Here is a 20,698-nt window from a genome sequence, read left to right on the forward strand (position 1 = left end):
AACTCAAATGTTATTTTATTTGTATAGCACTGTCCCCAGTCTTGGCACCTCTAGCAAATGCGTAGCGATAGGAACATTAGGAGCGATGCTTTTTATGTACAAGATGGATTTCCCAGAGAATTCAGTGGGTAGCTTCCCTCAGCTTGCAGCAGGCCAAAAGAGCTGCTGTCACCAACTCATTTCCTTTGCAATGACCCTGCTCTCTTTCCCAAGTTTTGCCTCTTTTTATGCCCAGCTTTCACAGTAATTTTTTATTGTTTTTGTGTAGCAGTGAGCGGAGAAGTTTTTGTTTACATAGTGTCTAAGACTTAGAAGCCACTATGGTGTTTATTATCCATGATGTTAATTTCACATCTCATCTGTTAAATGAGTGAAATGTGAAAATAATTATATTCTCATAGCATATAAAATGGCTTACAAGCAACAGGAATGGCTGGGGTTATTTTCAGTCTTCTGTGTCAGTGTCATTTAACACCAAACACTGGAAACACTTTCATCTTCTCGTGGCTTTGCAAGTGCCAAAGCTACAAAACTACCACAGCTCACAAAGCCACAATATTCTCAACAGCCATATTACGTGGTTTTTTTTTTTGTTTTCTTTTTGGTTTTTTTTTTTTTTTTTAATTATTGTTTTTATTTTAAAATGGTATCCATGGACAGAATCACTATTTTTGGATTGCTGGCCTCGCAAATAATCACAATTGGTCAAATTTTTTTTTAATCCATGAACAATGAGTACAGTTTTGACTGCAGCACCTTCCATTCGCTATGTACAGCAGTGTTGGGGTTGGTACCTGATCTCTAGTGAGTAAAGGTATTTGACTGGAAGCTGATTGTATTTCTTTTATTTTGCAATAGAAAAGGCAAAATTTTGGAAGGAAAAAGACAAGACTGTACTGTCCCCTATAGAGTATAGTGTCAAATTGCAGCCAGCATGGTGTTTAAAGATGCAGAGGGTAGATGAATTCATACTACAAAACCTCTTAAGAAAATCACTGCCATGTGAAAGTAGAGGCTAAGAATGGCAAAGTTAGGAAGTACATAATTTCCTAAGGAGTATTAGTGACATTTTTGAAATGAGACAAAGACTTAGGATTTGTTTATTTGGGATCTTCTTGAGAGCAGAATGTGTTTTAATTCTGGCATAATTTCCATTGTGAACATCATCTCTATAACCCTCTTGATTCTCTAGAAATGGTTGGTTCCTTAGAGCACTGCTTCCATGAAGTCTGCACTGTAGTTGAAAAGTCTGTAGGACTGTCTTTTGTTGAACATTATAGACTTCAGTTAACATGTCTGGTGCAAATGTCATGATGAATATTAGGACAACCAATTTGGTTGCATACCTAAATACATTTAAACCAGAGAGCTCCAGGTTTGCCTTTTAGATATCTATTTAGATATCTATGCCTGCTATACATCAAAGAGACACAAAAGTTGTGCTATGAACCAAAAATATTCATAATTACAGAGGGAAAAAAATGATATGTACTCAGCAGAACTGCAGTGCAACTCATTAGAAATTAAAGGAACTCACTGTGTAATCATTACAAAGACAAAGCACCCAAATTCTCTGGCCCAAGCTCACTGCTAGCCTAGAGGAGAATCTTACTGAAGGCTGAATTTATCTCCGGGTTTAAATGTTAGAAGACTGTGATTTTTACATGAGCAGGAATTGCAGAATAAGACACTAAACTTGAGCCAGTGGTATTTCTTTGAATTTGGAAGGGAATCATTCCTTCTGAAGTTGAAGAAAAGATAAAGTCAGATTTTTCTGTTACAATATTAATATGATAAAGTAGGATGCAAAAGTCATTAAAGGCTTGGGTTAATCAAGATATCTGTTATTTATAGACAAGATAGGCCAGAGATCTCTTCAGATTCAAGTGAGCTATGTTCAGTGACATTCTGGGAACATCATACAATGATTCAAGGTCCAAGTTCAGTCCTCTGTAACTATGCATCCATATAACTAAGTGAATCATGGTCAAATTGTATTGCTCCCTTTTACTCCTGCATATGTCAAATTTGTCTTTCCAAAGTGTTGATTTTCATATGGGAAATTATCTATCGATATCTAGATACAGTTAATCTAAAACTCACAGATTTTTTGGTCATGTTTGAAGGTGACTTATGAAATAGAAGACTAACCTGAAGCGCACAATAGGAAAAGAAACAGAAAGTCAAGGAACTTAGCTGTCAAATTCACAGATAGTTTCAGACATGCAAACGTGTATCAGTGCAGCTAACTGAAACTTTATGGTTATGTTGGACTTAGTTTCTCAAGTTGTGTATGGTAATAGTTCAATGTGGTAGTATTTTTTTATGTGGAGTAAGTTACTGTTACAGGAGATAGTGATTGAGTGGAATGGTTATCTGTGAAGGTAGAAGTATCACTGGAAGCTTGTCTTCTTCAGTCAGATTTGAAACCTCATCCCCTTGATATACAGAGACATACTTTCTAGCTGTTGTGCTCATCCTTTGGTCAAAACTTATGGTATGTTAGTCATCTATCTACAATTCTACATAGAAAGGAAAACCTTTATTATAAAGTACTATTTTGTTTCTTTTGAGATCAGTTTTATACTTTTGCTGGAGTGCAATGAAACAGTGTGTAAGTCACTTTCTATAGCTGTCTTACACAGAGTAATGCAGACAATTTTACATCTTCATTGTTGAGCTTAACTAACTGGTATCTAGAGTCTTGATGGTGGGGAAAAATGACTCAATAGGTTATGGAACTTAGGTACCACAATGAATAAATTGTGCTTCCAGTTATGTCATTGAAAATCCTTTCGAAGTCAGTGAAGTTGCATGGAAGTCAGTGATTGTTGCATAGGTGTGACTGATGGTAGGATATGGCCTATTAACTCTGCATTAAAGAAATGAATAATCTGAATAACTTTGATTACTGTGACTGAAAAAAGCTGCTCCTGTGGTGTATAGAAATTAATTTTTCTTGCTTTAATTCCCTCAACGGCAAAAATAAAATAGGAAAGCCAGTTTTCTTCCTGAGTAAATATCTTTTATGGAATATCTTTAGTTTCCATTTTCAGAGAGGCTGGTGTTTCAGGCCCAAGCAAATAAATGAATATGTTTTTACTTAGCGATATTGCCAAAGCCTTACCCCTGGAATTATGGGGCTGTCAGGGAGTGACTAACCTCCTCTATAGCTATAATAATGCTTTTTCTTTCTTTCTTTCTTGTTTTTGGTAGTATTCCAAGCCTCAGAGATGCTGTTGATTCCAAAGTAAAGCATTAAGAGTATCTATAAATAGAAAATAAACCATGATAGACCTGCAATGAAAGGGTTTCTTTTTCTCAGTTTTAATGCAGGCTAAAGTTTGTGTGTTGTCTTAGTCTTCTCAGAATAAGCCTTGCAGGATTACTGTCCTGAAATATTCAGGAAAACAATTTTGCAATCCACAGGGAATTTTTGAGTATCACCACATATTCCTGTTTCTCAGTTTCATGGAATATATTTCCCCTGGAGATTGAAGTGCATGTATGAAATAGAAATACAACTGCAAAATAAATCAATCTTAAAGTTTTATCATTCATTATTTTGATATCATTGCACACAGTAATTCAGAGAAATCCTGGGAAGAAAGTATCTCAAGCATTTTTTGTGATAGCTTTACTACTTTACTACATTTTCAACTTCTAATGCAGTTTCTTAGAAGAAAAATAGGTTACAACATAAATTTGCCCCTTGTATGTGAAAGTACAACTGTTACTGTGTTTCACAGCTATCCATATCGTTTTCTGACTTATTTCTTAGATCTCTAAGTTTTCTGTAAGTCTGAGTTTAAAATGGGTAGCGTTTCTCCCCTAATCATCAGGAGAGTTTAATGAATCTTTTAATTGGTACTGTTCAGAGTGACTGGTATCTGTATCTGGAATTAGGTACAGATTCAAACAATGAGGCATCCAGTAGCATTCAACTTAAGGAATTCTGTCTATGTTTTGAAATAGAAATAACTATTATTAATGGTTTTCTTTGCAAGGCTGTATGTTTTACAGATCTGTACATGTACCTGGCTAACTGGCCATAAGTGAAATACAGTTTAAGCCTGATCTAATTTATCTGGGCAGTTGTACTTTTCAGCTCAAAGAATCTTTTCTTGCTGCCTTTTTGGGAGTTAGCAGGTATTGCAGAAATAGAACATTTGTATTTTGCAGTAGCATTTGGCTTTGTTGTATGATTCTGCTTCCATCTTCCTCGAGCGCTGCTTGGTCCTTGGTTTCAGGATAGGCAGGAGCATGGGAAAAAGTCAGCTAAGCCTTGCCAGGAATAGAAGAAGCAAGATTTTGTGCAGTCGTCTGTAGTGCCAGCCTGAATAACACAGCTTGTTTCTGCACGGACTGATTCCTTAGAAAAATTTGTCAGTTTGAGGCCTTTTGCACTGGAGATGGAAAAAAATCCTTTATCTTGGGGGAGTCCTGTAACACTTTGTGCTTGAACATAGATTACAATATGGCAGAGCTGGAGAACCTTTGTTTATCTGGCAAAATAAGCAGAATTTTACTCTGCACTGTGCAGTGTCTTATCACTGCTAATACACACAAAGTGTTCCCTATGGATCTAAATATTTATTCAACAGGATTCAGTATGCCAGTGCTATGGATGTTGTGTTTCTCATGGTTTCTGTTTTAGAATCTTAGAATCATTTTGTGTCAGCTTGGTCAAATGAACAGATTTTCTCTCACTTTCTAGTTACTGGGCATATCTAGAACCTCTGACTGATTATTTATATGATTTATTTCATAGTGATTTTCTTTTTTTCTCTCAAATAACTGCCCAGAATTTGTCATTTAGAGTCTTTTCTACTGTCAGTAGCAAAAGAGAAGATAATGTTTTATTAGAAATGACTAATAGAACAGTATTGGAAAGGGATGAGGTGTAGAACTGGGGAAGAATGCTCTTGTCATCTCAGATTCTGGTGTGGGCAAGAGAAGAACCATGGTGTTATGTATTATAACCTCAGAGGAGACACTCAGAATTGTAATAGCAGAAATGCTTCTAATATGACAACAGTGATGCTGCAACTTAAAATAATTCATTAAATAGGCATTAAGCTTCAGGTCTTATCAGTTCTCATGCCAGCTGGTACATTTGAGGAGCTAAGTGTAACATAGTAGATTTTTGTGTATTCTTTTTTCAGACTCTTAGAACTATAACTTTAGGCTTTGGTGCATTAAGAGATGGAAAACCTGCCCTTTAATAAAAGTAGTTTGTAATGTAGGGGGAAATTTAATCAGAAGAATATTTCAAATCACTACTGAAAAGAGAATGAAAAGGTTAATCTATTTTGAATTATTTTGACTGTACAAGAGTTTACATAATTGAAATATAAGATGGATCGATTAATTGCATTAGAGCTATTATATTTGTGCTTTTTTAGTTTACTGTAAAAGTAATTATCAAAGAGTTTTTAATGAAATATTCTGTGACAAACCCAATGTATCTCACATTATCTTTGTTACAAAATAAATATTCTCTTATGCCCTAGTTTTAAATTCTTGATCACACTATTCATTTAGACTCCAGGAAATAAATGATATTAAATGCAACTGTCTCTTTTAAAGAGGTTTTTTTGTTTGTTTATTTTGTGAATACTTCAGGGATATGATGAAATGCTTCCACCAGTGTCGCCCAAATGATCCTATACAAGTTTTTTCATAATAGTGAGGGCACTTTAACTGTGTTGTTCCTGGCTATGTGCTTATAATATACCCTAAACTCTAAGGCAGATATTCTTTCCTAAAACTCAACTAAGTATTTTTCCTAGTATTATTTATCGTTATTAAGTTTCAAAGCTGACATGTTTAAAGAAAATCACGACTTCTGAGGGTAAGTCTAAAAGATTCTTAGAAGTAATCTAAGACAGACTATTTTTCTACTGACCTAACAAGAGAGTTAGAAAAGAGATAAAATGTATGGCCAATTTTGTCTCTAACTTCTCTGCCTAAGACTTTAAAAAGCTGTGTTGATTTAGTTGCTCAAACTCCACAGCTTTGTGGATTAGTCAGAGGATTTAATGGAAAAAAAAAAAAAAANAAAAAAAAAAAGAAAAAAAAAAAAAAGGAAGAAAATAGAAATAGAAATGCACATATGCATGCAGCTTGGTTTTGTTCCTCTAAGGCTAATCTAAGTAAGTGTCCCATCAGGGATTTTATAGAGCATCTAATATTCAGAAAGCATTAACCAGAAACTCTTTGAAAATTGAGTTTAAAAAAAAAAAAAAAGAAAGCAAGAAAAGGCTTAAATTCAGGCTTCCAAAAACATTTGAATGTTTGCAATGATTGTGCTTGGTCCTATGCAGCTGTGAAGACAATCCGTGTCCTGGAGAACTTGCACAGCAGATTGTCTCGGACAGAGTGTTATGTAATGGCATACTGCTGCCAGCACTGATGATAGCTTCTGTCTACAAGTGATCTCACTGAATTTAGTGAAGTACGATGCTATTATAAATGAGCCACAAACGGGACATAAAGTCCTATAAAACTGAGGGTTTTATTTGTACAAGTGTCTTATTTATGCTGATAATTCTTGAAGAATGTCAGTGTGTTAGGAAAAAAAAAATTCTACAGAAGCCTTTTACTTCAGATAGTTGAATTTTCAAGTATTGACTCATAAAGTTGATGTCTTTGTAGTGACACTGGCAAGTAAGTAGGAAACATCATTTAGGTAATTTCCTAGTGCGAAGTTAGCACAGCAGGAATAACTGCAGCAGGCTGTAGGCATGACTGAGTCTAGTTCATACATCTTTGGCAAAGAATCTGCAATCCCCGGATCAGTTAGAACTAATCAACACTTTTCAAGATACGAATACTGAACACTTGTCACAGTCTGACTCCTAAAAGTTACTTACTGAAATTATGCAGTGAATTGATTGAAGTCGTACCTTCAAGAAAATTGTGTTTTCTTGCTGGCAGCTTTTGAACAGGTAAAAGTGAAATTAATTGAATGAATGATTTGATAGGAAATAATTTCCCTGTGATAATTTAGATGTAGGGAGATGCTATTTCTTTTTCTTACTTCACTCAGGAAAGTACATTCCTGACATAGGAACACAATCTCAGAGTTGGCCATTCTTTTCACCTTATTGAGCACTTTGCTTCAATCATCAAACTCTTTAAAAGTGTGCTCATGAAGCAGCCTATAGTTGATATGATTTATGAGTTTTATATTGGTTATTATTCAATTAGAAATAGAAAATATTCATTTTATTATTTTTTACTGTTCCTCAGCTATACCATATTAACATTAGTCTACCACATAATGCTAGGAGGTGAGTTTGTTTCTGAGCAACATTTTGATGCGTTAATTTAATGCAGATTTTGCCTGATATCTGAAGTAATTCTACATCTAAAATATCATTAATATTAACAGCTGCCTACCATTTTCAGAAGAGAGAAATGAAGCACTCTGTCCTTGCTGATTAGCATAAAATTTCCATTTCCCCAATGTAATGTGTTGTGGTTTGCCTTAGAAAACAATTGTTCAGCCTTTATTAATGAACACTTACTTAGATTTAATTATTCAGTAAAACTGCAATGCATTCTGACTTGACTAGATTGAAAGTGGACGCCACATACCTCCCAGATATACCGTGTTCTGAATACAAAGGTACTTTGCATTGTATGGTCTTGGTTTGTCTGTAAAATATGTCCAAAATGTAAAATAAAGTCCTGTTTGCTTGTATATCTGTAAGGTATCTATCAAGATGACATCTTAACAGTGACAATGGGGTAGGTATGTTTTTTAGACCTGACTGCTTTTCACCTGCTCTCCTTGCAAGTTATTGCCCTTCTGTGGTGGATAATGCTAGATGGTTAGAGAAGTTGCATATCTGGAGGGATTTTGACCCAATTAATGAATTCCTCCATCCCTGATGTTACTGTACAGAATATAGGCTATGGGGAGCATGTTTAGAAGTAGCTATTGGCCTTTTCCTCCTGAAATCACAGAAATTTTACTGTCCCTCTTTGTGTTATGCTAATATGAATTCTTTTGAAAATCTGACTCTACCTGTCTATACAGGAAAAAAAAGAATTGTGGCCTACAAAGATGAAAGCTTGCTCAGAGAAACACTGGCATCTCAATATCACACTTGGGAAATGCTTGTTAGTGCTGTATTATTCAGCTTTGGAGGGCAAAACCAGGTTGCTTTGCTGTCTGCCAAACTATCTGAGGAATCCTAGAGCAGGATAGAATAAATATCCTCAGGGCCTTTGAAAAGATCAGAGGTACTATGGCTGAGATTTGAGACTGCAGTTTCCCAGGTTCTCAATTCTTGAAGCTCAGATTAACATTATTTAAACTAGAAGCTTTCTTCTTCTGTGAGAACAGTTTTGATTTGTTAAAACAAAGCTAAAGAAGAGTTGAGTAAGGAACAATTAAACATCCTCTTCCCCTGCCCCTATCCTGTGTAGGATCGGTTGTATTATTCTTGTCCTAACTAATTGCAGTAAGTTTGGGTTTGTATTTCCAGCAAGACCTATGGTGAGGAAAACCTTTGAACTGCTCTCCCACCACACAGTGCCAATTCTTGTGCTCTAAATCTAAAATACTTGCCTCTATTGTCAAACAGTGCAAATCAGAGAAATACTAACATTTCAGCTCTTATTTCAAGCTGCAGCTTCTGGCTGATTTGACATTATTCATTAAAGCTAATGTTTCCTTAGAGACCATGATGCATGCTTAAAGCAGGGACCACGCTGTGATCTGCGTATCTTTTTAATGGATGAACTCATTCTTATACCATGTGTTCTAAAAAAGGCACTGCTGAACAGGAAGTAAAACGTGTTTCTTTTTCTGCATTTTCTTGGGTTTAATTTGAATAAAGAGGATTACAGAAAGTTTTCTTTTTTACTTTTAATGAAGCAACTTTGAATGATATATGTAGCCAAGGCAGATAAATAAGCTGGCCTGTAGTCTGGGTTGGCTGAAACAGTCTCATGTTAGCTTTTCCATGGGCAGCTGTGGGAATGCCTTGACTGTTGTCTGATGGCTCTCTGGAGAAAAGGTATCTCACTGATCTGTGCATTCCTGGTTGCTGCTAGGCCTCTTCACCCCACTATTCTCAGACTGCTGAACTGTAGGTTTCTTTCAGCTTTGCCTAGTTCTGGAGTTTCCGCAAATATGACTTTCAACAATTATTTAATTTTCTTCTAATTATGATGGCTTTGATTGTGCCAAAATTATCTGTTTGGTTTAAATGTGCTTCCTGGTCATGTTCTTGCTGCCTTTCCAAAGTTCCATAGAATGGGGATGCTGCCTGGGAGGGCAAAAGCTGGGCTGGGAGTGCTGGCCCTTATTCTTGGTTTTCTCCCTGGCAGATCTGCCCTGATGTCATGGATATCAGGTTCTGAGGCACTGCTCTGTAAAAACCATGTGTTTTTTTTTGTGAGAAAGTAGGTAGTTGTCAAAATCTCATCTCCGATGAGATTTTTCAATCTGTTATTTTGACTTTGTGTTTTCTGCAGAGCTTTTCTGTTGAAAATATACGGTAGTTGTAATTCTAGTACTGTTATCTGCTTTGAAGATATTGAAATAGAGTAGCTGAAGAAATTTCAATTTCCCTGCTATGATTCCAAAAGAAATGTCATCCTTCCTAAATGCAAACAAGTCAATATATTTGTTTCTATACTTTGAATTTAAACCAAGTCAACTCTAATTGCCTTAAGCTGAGTTTTACATCAGTGAAAGATACAATATTTGTGAACTGTGTAATGGACAACAGAGGCCAGCTTTAATTTTTTGTTTTTTCTTTTTTTTTCTTTTTCTTTTTCTTTTTCTTTTTCTTTTTCTTTTTCTTTTTCTTTTTCTTTTTCTTTTTCTTTTTCTTTTTCTTTTTCTTTTTCTTTTTTTTTTCCTTTTTCTTTTCTTTTTTCCTTTTTTTTTTTTTTTCTTTTCTTTTTCTTTTTCTTTTTCTTTTTTTTTTTCTTTTCTTTTTTTTCTTTCTCTTTCTTTCTTTCTTTCTTTCTTTCTTTCCTTTCCTTTCCTTTCCTTTCCTTTCCTTTCCTTTCCTTTCCTTTCCTTTCCTTTCCTTTCCTTTCCTTTCCAAGGAGAAAGAGACTTCAGAGACCCAAAGAAATGCTCGAGTGAAATAAGTGAAATAAATGGGACTTTTACTGCACTGAAAAACATTTTGCTTTTTCTGATACATACGTTGTTCCAAGCTCATTTTTCCCTTGAGCCTCAATGCAGTGTTGCCGCGTGATAAAGAGAATGGATCAGCAGTCAGTGCATGAATGCTGTGAGGGGCTCAGACTCATAAAACTATGGCCATATTACTAACAGACATACATAACGTGAAAGCTGTTCCACCAGCGTTAACCTTGGAATGTGCTGACTGTTGATTGCTGAGACTTACTTAAAGCTTCTGAAATTGTAAATTCTGAGCAAAATATACAATTATTTCAAGCTCTAATCTGCCATGGGCTGTGATTTAATAATATTGTGTGTGCATAAAACAGTTCTGCAGTGTTTCCTCTGACTAAGGTAGAACAAAAGAGCAAAGGCTGGATTTGCCATTATGAATTTGCTTCCAGCTTCATTAAGCACAAGACCTTATCTCCAGGGTGGGCCAATAGCTTATTATTCAAAGTCAAGCTAACACCACAGCATCAGTTTTTCCATCAAACCACGTGTTTTACTGCTGGTCAGAACAACAACAAAAGCTAAGCTTCAATTTTGCAGTAAGATTTCTAGTTCCTGTACTATGAGATACATTTTCTTGTTTATGTACACAACAACAGATTTTATTTCTGATCACTGATGAGAAAATCAAGTGTTCTGGTTTGCTTTTAAAGGTAAGACTGAGTTCCCTGAGAATACTCATTTAGGTTTCAGCTTTCTTTTGAAGAAACAAATCAGCCTTTGCAGGAACCCTGTCTCCTGACTGGTTATTTTGCCACCCTGGTGCCATCACAGTCAAATGCAAGAATGCCAGAATAATGCTGTACTGATTATTAGTTGGAATATAGCTATGAAAATGTACAGATAAACATTGCCATATGAAATGTATGCAAAGGAAGCAGTCAATTAATCTTTAAAAGCATTTGGAAGTGAAGTGAAAAACTGAAGTGGATAAGGCATTTATGAAGGGCAAATTCAGTACTTGGTTTTGTACACCACATTAAACTTGGGTGCAAGAGGAGTGCTTGCTGAGTGCTGAGACGACTTGCCATTGTTTCCCAGGAAACAGTGATAGCTAGGAACGTTCAGAGGAATAAACTTGTCACCTCATTGTATTAAAGCTCACTGCTTTAGACAGGGGCTGTGTCTTGATAGGAAAGATCAGAACAGGACATCAGTTATTTTGGTATTCTTTTAAGAAGAAGCATGTGTAAACTCTTTTCTCAAGAGTTTTGGTTTTGTGCCTCAGACCAGTTCCAAATGAGTTGTGAGCAAATGTTTGAGTTTCATCTTGCCATTTGTCTCAGACTTTCATGTCAGGCCACCCAAGAGGATGCTTTGTATGTGGAGGGCTTTTTCCACCTCTGGATGGGTGCTTGAATGCAGAACTTGGGCTGCTTAATTTTGGAGTTCTGTGTTGTGTTTGCCAAGTGAGTGCAACAATGGTGTTACAGAGATTCCTAGTGTCTCTCAGGGAAGTTCTTGGGTACACCTTACAGGAATTTTCAGCTATTGAATTAAGCCCTCTCATTAGTTTTCAGTAGGTAGGCTAAACATTATATATTGGAATGCCTTGTAAAATTTACTAGTCATGTGAGTTGCTTTCATGAAAGATTTACTTTGATGACTAGATTTTTTTTCCAATATTTTAAATTTTAATATTGCTTGCCATTCTAATAATGTATAGTCACAGATTATCTAGGGCTTTCAGGGCACTGAAGTGCAAAACCCAGCAAATTACAAGGCAATTAATTTTTGAATTATTTGGTAACTACAATTAGAGTTACTAAATGATGTACATAATTGCTTCATTGTATGCAAATATGTATTTGTGAAGTAATTACAGAGTGTTACTTGTCCCAGGTAAACAGTGAAAAGAGGAAGAATACACATGCATAAATTTGACTGAAGATATAAAATAACCTCCAGATAGAGGCAGTCTACTTTGAATTGCTTTTCTTTATGTCTGAATGTCAGAATTTGAATTTATATGATATGTGCATTTTTCTTGCTCCTAAATTAGTTAGCAGACTAGCCAGAGGGAGACTGCTCAGTCAGTCTGGTGGGTCTTCTTCTTTCTTCATTTGTTAATTATTTGGGTGTGGGTTTTTTTGGGTTTTTTTTGTTTTTTTTTTTTGATGTTGTGTTTTGTTGGTTGTTTTCTCCTTTTTAATATGCTTGTTCTCATGTCCCTCCCTCCATAATGTTCAATAATTACCTGAATAGTTATGAGAAATTTTATTTTTGGTAGGTAAAATGTTTGAAGAACAAAGCAAGTCTGGGGCTTAAAGATTTACTAGCAACAGTATAAACTTTACCACCCTCATTTTGTATCCCTCTTGGCATAATGGTAATAAATTCATTTTGCAATCACTTCTTCTCATCACAGGCTTTCTCATAAGAGCAAGGGAGCAGACTGAAAGCCAGGTATTTGGTGGGAAGTGCTATCCTGTGCTCTGTAATAGTATTCCTCAACATTTTTGTTTCCTCTAAGAGGAGCTTTGGTGATAGGTTGCCAGTTTATTATTATGTGTTTTTCCAGAGATAAAGGTGTGACATTGGTACCTTCGAAGGTCGGTTTTACCAGGCTTAACAATTTGTGTTATACAGATGAGTGCGAAGGTGAAATCTTACCATGCTGGAACTTGTGGTTATCCTCATGTAGTTCTGCTCATATATGAAGAACCGTCTAGGAATTTCAAGAAAGACTGTCATAGAAATGTCATTTCACTGTCACTCCACGTATGAGTGTACAGTGTCCAAGGAAGTGGGAATGTGTGAAAAAGGGAGAAAGCTTGGCTTCCTTCTCCACTTCTCATTAGCACCAGTGATAGGCCCTTGTGAATTTTAAACCACTGTCTTACAGAAATACAGTGAGATAAGAAACATATTGTACACATGACTCGATAGTAGTTGGAACAGCCAACACCTCCTCTTGCCCTGAAACTTGCATTGCAGATCTCTGATAGCATTGGTCCCCAAAACTTTCAGACAGGGGTGTAAAGAGACAGGATTTACCTAATCCTTTCCTACCACACTGCTCCTGACAATGCCTCTCAGAGGTGATTTTATTCCAGCCTATTAACTGTATTGCAACCTACAAGCACATATTTGATGTATACCTTGTTTCTGCTAAGGATTCAAGGCAGCTGAGTATGTGGACCTGCTGTTCCATGGGAGATTTAAATGGTCAAAGATTGAAAAAATACTGGGCAGTTTTTACCAGAGAGGCTCTAAAAGTCTTTTATGCCTGTCTTAACGCAGAAATTATAATCAGAACACTTTTCAGAATTGGCATTGCTTTTCCTTCTTGGAAAAGCACTTACCTAGCAAAGCAAATGATTTCCCTACTACTTCAAACTGCAGCTCCTTTTGAAATGTAAATTAGTAAAATGGAGGTCTCAGCGCTGGGAAGAGCTCTGATGATTCATTTGTTATGATGTACCTCCCTGCTGTGCTATACCTAGAGCCATACAATGGGTCTGCCTTGCAGAGTTCAGCTGCATCAAACAAGGGGATACCACATGTAAAAGATAAATCTACAGGGATGTGTGTTTCTGCAATTTATGGAAATGACACCTGCAAACAGCTACAGCAATTAGCTGCTTCTGCTTCAAAGTTACAAATTAACGAGCTTGCCAGTTTACACACTTATTTCAGTAAAAGAATGATATGCCACCCGAAAGGGACTCCAGCTTTTCGTCGATGTAAATACAAAACTACATGTGCAAAGAAATTTCCCATTGCTTTATCACAAATAAGAGAAAAGGAGCTGAATTATGCGACGGTGCTTTCCTAATACCTCAATTCCTGTAATGCCAAGTATGTGGCCGTGTTGTATAACTGGAAACTACACTCATTAGTGAGCTGTAGTTAAACACTTTTGTAGCAGTTTTGTTTTATTTTTAAACTAGTAGAACATAGGCAAAATGATTGCTTCCCTGGGAAAATGGTGGCCTTCTTAACATCACTTTTACAGTGGTCAGGCAGCTAACAAGTAAACCCTTGCTTTTCATGACGATTCTTTTTAGTCTGGCAGAAATATATTATTTCTAAACCGAAGAAGGACCCTGCTCTAAACTGCAAAAGGACACTGGGAAATAAAATGCTGATCTGTGAAGGTTCTCCTTATGCCTGCAAGTGGCAGCAGGTGCTATTCTATACATATCCATCTTTCTTGGTATTTTTGAAGTGTCTTTAAGAGTAATATCTAGTGCACAGCAGTCTGTGGGGAGTGCTCAGGAAGGATAAACTGTTGGTCCATCAGGTGCCTTGCTGTGGGTCACAGTGCAGAAGCTTGTGCTCTTGCTGTTCTGCTTATTTGAGAAAGTTTGTGTACTGATTTGTGGAAATTTGGCTAATCTTGCATGATATGGCTTTGTGATAATAGCATGTGGCTAAATACTGACTCGAGATGTTTTTTCCCCTCACCTGAGGGGGAGCAGATGTCTTTGTCAGCAGTGAGTGGAAAAGGTACTGTCAGCTGTCTGTGATGTCTGTGTTAGTATTTATATCATAAGGCAGACTTGGTACCTTTTTTTTTCTCAGAGGTGAACCTCATGGACACAGATGTTAGGCTCAGCATTTTGGTGTAAGGGAGCTTCTAGTGCTTTGGTGATGTTAATGAGTACTATTCTAGCTCTTGGCTAAAACCAGAGTTTCTTCACCCCTTCCTCTTTGGTGTAAACTGATCCAGGGTGAGAAATTTCACACATAGACTACTGCCTTATAAGTACCGTTTTAACTTTGCTTTCTGTTTGCTGATACAGTAAAAAGTACTGATTCCAGCAATGTATTTTCTTGTTAATCCTGTACCTCTAAAGTTAAATTCTTCCATATACATATGCCTTAGCCATACCTATATAATAAAGTCACAGAAGTATCTCCTCCAATCTTCAAAACATTTAAAAACCTACATAAAGACAGTGGGAGTTATATATGTGCTTAACTTTTATCTTCTACAAATCCTGTTCCCTTCCAAGCACAAATTCTCCTGAATCAGCAGATGTTCAATTATGGCTGAATTACCAGAGAGACAACCAGTGAAATCTGTAAAGATCATGTGCAACTGAAAAGTCTCAGATTGCCATGATCCCCAGGTTGTGACATTATATGTTGTTTGCTGTGTGACACACATGGCTGGAATAATTTTATGAGCTGACTTTGGGTGACTGCAATTTGCTTTTTGTAGGTATTTTTTTGGTGATGTGTTGGACTGCCACAGTATGGGTACTTTTAATTTGGAGTGTGGTAACAGTTTCGAGATGGAAGTATGGGATAGAGATAGTCTGATGGCTTTAAAATGTCATTATTTGTTACATCTTATGAAATTATTTTTGCAGGATTTATCATAAGTCCCTTAAATTTCAAGATCACAGAAACCCTGAGGCAATGTTAAGTGTACTGTTCAAATTCAGTCCATTCTGAGTAATAGCACTAGACGGCTTAATAATGTGACTAGCCTGAGACACCCTGCTCTGGGTGCAACATAAACAGCTCAGTTAGCGGTGCTGCTTTATTTTTACATAATATTCACTTAAGAAAAAATAATTTACAGGTAAGTTATTCTATTTTTGTCATGTTCATTGGTTCTCATTTCTGATTCATTAATTTTTTCCTGCCAGATGCAGCTGAAATGTTAATCATAAAACCTGTATGCCACAGAGAGCAGAGGTCCTTTGAGTTTGCAACAGGGAGAAAGATTTCCACTGAAAGTAAAAGTGGTTTTCTGTCACTGCAAAGAAGAAAAGCCTATGGAGTCTTGCTCTTGACCAGACATGCCTAAGATTGTTATTCCTGACCAGAATCTACCCTGTCAATTAGCAGTCAGCATGGCAGATACTGCCAGGGACAAAGCTAATGCACTGTGTCATGATTATTGTACTCCTCTGAGCATAAATTGAATGGGGAACGGTTAGTAATTAGCTCAAGCCAAATAGACTCCACACTTGTCTTCTTTTGTCATTAAAGTCCAGGCTGATAATGAAAGAAGCATCGGTAATTAGCACAGAACTATGCAAGGGGTTTGACTATGCTTCAAGAAGGCTTTTGCACATGCTTTTATTTTTTCTAATGAAAATTTGACTTGAGAAAACAACGGTCGATGGTAAGATATTTGAACATTAATATGCTTTTTTTTTTTAAAAAAAAAAAAAAGAAAATCAATTTAAGATCCCTTTCACTTTATGGCAAATAATAATTAATAGAGCAATTATATTCAGGTTTATAGTTATAGATCTACCATGAAATACGTGTATGCATGCAGCCCTCCCCCCAGCTCTCTTGGGCAGAACAAAAGAGAGGATTTTTGCATTTTACTGATATTCCACACACCCAGCAGTATGGTTTGCAGAATTACATTTTGTGCAATTTTTTAGAGAAAAGCTGTGTTTTGAATGATTTGTGTCATATAATAATACTTTTTTGTTTTATTTCCTTCAATTTGATCTTCAAGAGTGTAGGAAAAAAAAAACAACAAAAAAAAACACACCACCCTAATATTCTTTTTGCCTGAAAAGACAAGAATTATGCTTATTTTCATTGACTCACAGTTCCAAGAGCTACATAATAAATGTTTGAAGCCCTTAAAATTGCATAGTGCAACTTTTTCCAAGCATAATAGTATTACAATAGTAAGATCCAATTTCCCATCATGACCAATGGCTCAGCTATTGGAAAGGTGCCCATATGAAGTCCTCCTCAGAGTTGATGCTGGTCCTGGTCAGAATATGTTCTTCTCTATAGCCCAGCATAATTGTGGGCTTGATGTGCATAGTATGAAATAGTATGTTAAGTCAAACGTTAACAAAGGTTATCATGTTTTGATAGCTAATGGTTTGAAGACTCCAGCACTCTTTCAGGTCTGCAAGCTCAGTAGTGACTTACATCATCCTTGAGTTTCTTCTACCTCATTTATTCTAAGCAGTGGCAAATGTACATGGCAGACGTTCAGCTGCATTTGGTTCCTGTCTCTCCTCACCAGCAACTAAGACTTGCAGCAGAGTACCCCTGCACCTGTGCCAATAATGATGAAGCCTTAATGTCTACCTTCACAAATTGTGAATTAAACCCTCATAATCCAAATGCATTAGTGATATCCCAGAAGGTACTTTAAAAAACTACACTAGCCCTGGAATGGATAAAGGCTGTTGGCAAGGCTAGTTGATATTGTTATCAGTAGGGTGGGAGGGAGTTTTGTTTCTTTTAATAATGAGCTAATTTAATTTTAGAAGTGCGAGATTCCCTTATATTGACACTTAGTGCATTGTAAATAAGGTGAGAACTGATGCTTCCTGAGATGTTGAATGCTCCTTCTTTTTGTAAGATCTTTGGAAAACTCTCAATGCTGTCTCCCTTAGTCTCCATAACTAATCAGTAGAAAAAGTCTCTGGTTTCCTATATATATCTTAATGTCCAGAGTGAACCGTATTCCTGAAGTTTGTTCCTAAATGGTGCTTTAGGTTTGGTGCTTAGTCCCAGTTGTACTTGCCTTGTACCCTGAGTTGGTGCTTCTGAGTCCCATGTAGGGTGCTGCAAAAATTTCGCCCAAGAATTTCTGGGTCTTGGTGTTTATTGGAAACTTTTCACAGTGTCTGCTTAACTAACACCCCCACTAGGTCCTGCACAGCAAATAACTTGAAGGGAATGAAGCTTCTTCATATGTAAAGTCCTTTATTTGAACAAGAGGTGGCCAAATGTAGCTGAACCGTAGCACCAGAAGTACAGATGAAATTTTCCCCATATATTTGAACATGGAATGTCTCAATTTTTCATCCAAAGCAGCTCTATTTTTATCAGAGAATGGTTCAGTTAAGGTTTTTTTTTTTTTTTTTTTTTTTCTGTTCACTTGTTTTTAACTCATAAGAAAAATCCGAAGATTCCTTCTTGAGATAATCTATCTGAGCATTTTGGGACAGTAATTGAATTGCACATTACCATCTTTCTGAATTATAACCATTGCATCCCAAACTAATGTGAAAGAACATGGTGCATATTTTAGGAAAACTATTTTCTTCTGTGCCTCAAAGCCATTGCAGCCTGCTTCTTCACTTTGATAAGAATGTTTACACTTCAGATAGTAACAACTGGTACTAAAACACATGAAGCATATATATGCATGGAATGCAGTGCAGTAGTTTTATCTGTTTTGGCAGCTTGGATCTGACAAAGCTTCCATGTTTTTAAAAAAAAATCTATTTAAGTACACTTTTCATAGAGAGATCAATAGCCTCCTCATGTGTATAAACTGATGAGTATGGCTTACAAGAAAGATGTTATAGAGGAAAAACTCTGGAACTGCTGATGTAAATTCATTAAAATAACCCATTTATCTGATCTTATTGATGTGTTCTAGTTATAGATCTCCTTTTATTATAGAAATCCATTGCTGTTTCTATTTGAGTAATTTTTATCATTAGCTTTTGTCCCTATGCAGATGGCTGTAAATCAATTCTCGAAAGATGCAGAGATATTTTGGATTTAAAAGAGAAAATGCTTCTGTCACTTTGGATGAAAGAAACAAAAATTTATAGCCATAGTCATTGGGCCAGTGGTGTAATGTCTTCAAGTACACTAAAAGAAAGCAGTGGAGCAGAAATGACCCTGTTGAAGACTAAACAAAGGATTTTGCAGCTTCAGTGTTGACTGTTGTAATCTCCAGCATGTTGACTTCCTTTCATTCAAAATCAAAAAAGGTGACAGACCACCTTTAAGGCTCATGGGGTCCTCTTAGACGGTTGGACTGGATGATCTTTTAGGTCTTTTCCAACTTTGGTGATTTTATGATTAGAGTTCTTATAGGACATACAAGGGATGGTAGTCTCTAGACCTCTTGCTTTGGTTTAAACTGGCTGAAGATGCATATGGTGCATGTGCAGATAGGTCCATGGTTGTTTAATCGGGCTCTTCTGCATGGGAAATAGATGCAGACATGTATTTGCTTCATGGCAAACCATGCACTGACTTTTCCATCATTATTTGTATCTCTTCCCATGTCTGTTCTTGCCTACATTCTCTAGATGTGGTACTCATATATGTAGGATTATTTTTCACTTCAGAGGAGCTATTTTGACAGGAGTGGTATTTTCTATGTGAGTGTGTCTTAGACAAACATATCTTTATAATAAATATTTGTACTTCTGCTCTTAATATTCTCTTTATCTGATCAACTTGCTGGGCTTCTTTCACACCAGACACAAGATTTAGATAGGAGAGCACTCCATAAGAAAAGGCAGTTTGATTAAAAAAAAAAAAAAAAAGAGAGAAAAAAAAAAAAAGGAAGCATTAGATGTCAATGATATTTGGATTTTCACTTATTTCATTTTGCATAAGTCTTTAGTGCCATTATTTTTGTCAAATTTATTAAAAGGATGAATGCAGAGATAATAGAGATCTGCTGGAAAGGCAGATGAAATGAGCAAGGAATAGAATGAGTGCAGTTCCATCCTCTGTTGCATCAGTGTAGGTCAGAGTAAGTTCACTGCCTTCAGCAAAGTGCTACTTCTGGTATACAGCCATGTAAACAAGATCAGAAACTGTTCTTCTTTGTTCAGGATTATAATGGCAGGATATCTCATTCGCTACATATATATACCACCTGTCATGCTAGAATAAAGTTGCTTTTATTCAAAGGATACTGATGAGTTCAAAACCACAAATATTGATAAAATTCTCACAAACTATCCAGGGAGAAAAGCAGATAATATTTATCTCCCCTATTTTTCTTTGCAAAAATGTAAAATTGAGACTTAAAAGTAAAAGCAGTTTCTCTGAGGAAAGTATCTTGCCTACCCCTGAAGTTCACTTTTTTGAAGCTGTCCGCATATGATGTGGAATTTATTTTACGAATAAAACATTGTGTTGAATGCCGAAGTAGGTTCTTGTTTTTAATGCTGTCATTGGCACCATGTTACTCCTAGCCCTAATATGTATTCAGAAATTTTATTCATCCAAACAGGAAAGGAAAATGGATGTAGCTCATGTCATCACGTAGAACCTCATGTGCATTTTTAAATCTTAGCTTGGAAGAATGATGGTAAGAAGTGAAGTGTTCAATGTCAGTGACAGAAGAGATGAGTTTGGGTGGGTGCTGGTGCCCCTTGCTCTGCTTTGGGAGGTGTCTGTTTTGCTGAACATGCAATTTGGCTCATCATGGTCATGGTCTACATCACGTAAAGCAGAGATATGTAACTTCTGGACAACTTCTAACCTGTGTTCAGAACTATCCTTCACAGTTTTGCAACTTGCTCTCTTCCTTGGAAGGATGCCTTTCTTTTTCTGCATATGAAACTCTATTCTTAGATTTTATCATGAGTTTAATGCTCTGTTTGTAACAGTGCAAATAAAAACAAGAAAATATGATGAATAGTTCTAATGCTTTCATTATGCAGTTAGTGCCTACATTAAAAGTCTGTTTCTAGTATGTCACTCTAAGTAGCTCTTCAGCACAGATGATTTTATAGCTATCAAGTCACTTTCCAAATTTTTATACGGGTAAATGTCTGGCAGCATGAGGAAACCTTCACACTACACAGAAAAACATAACTGATGCTA

Source organism: Coturnix japonica, chromosome 9 (assembly GCF_001577835.2).
Source record: "Coturnix japonica isolate 7356 chromosome 9, Coturnix japonica 2.1, whole genome shotgun sequence".
NCBI lineage: Eukaryota > Metazoa > Chordata > Aves > Galliformes > Phasianidae > Coturnix > Coturnix japonica.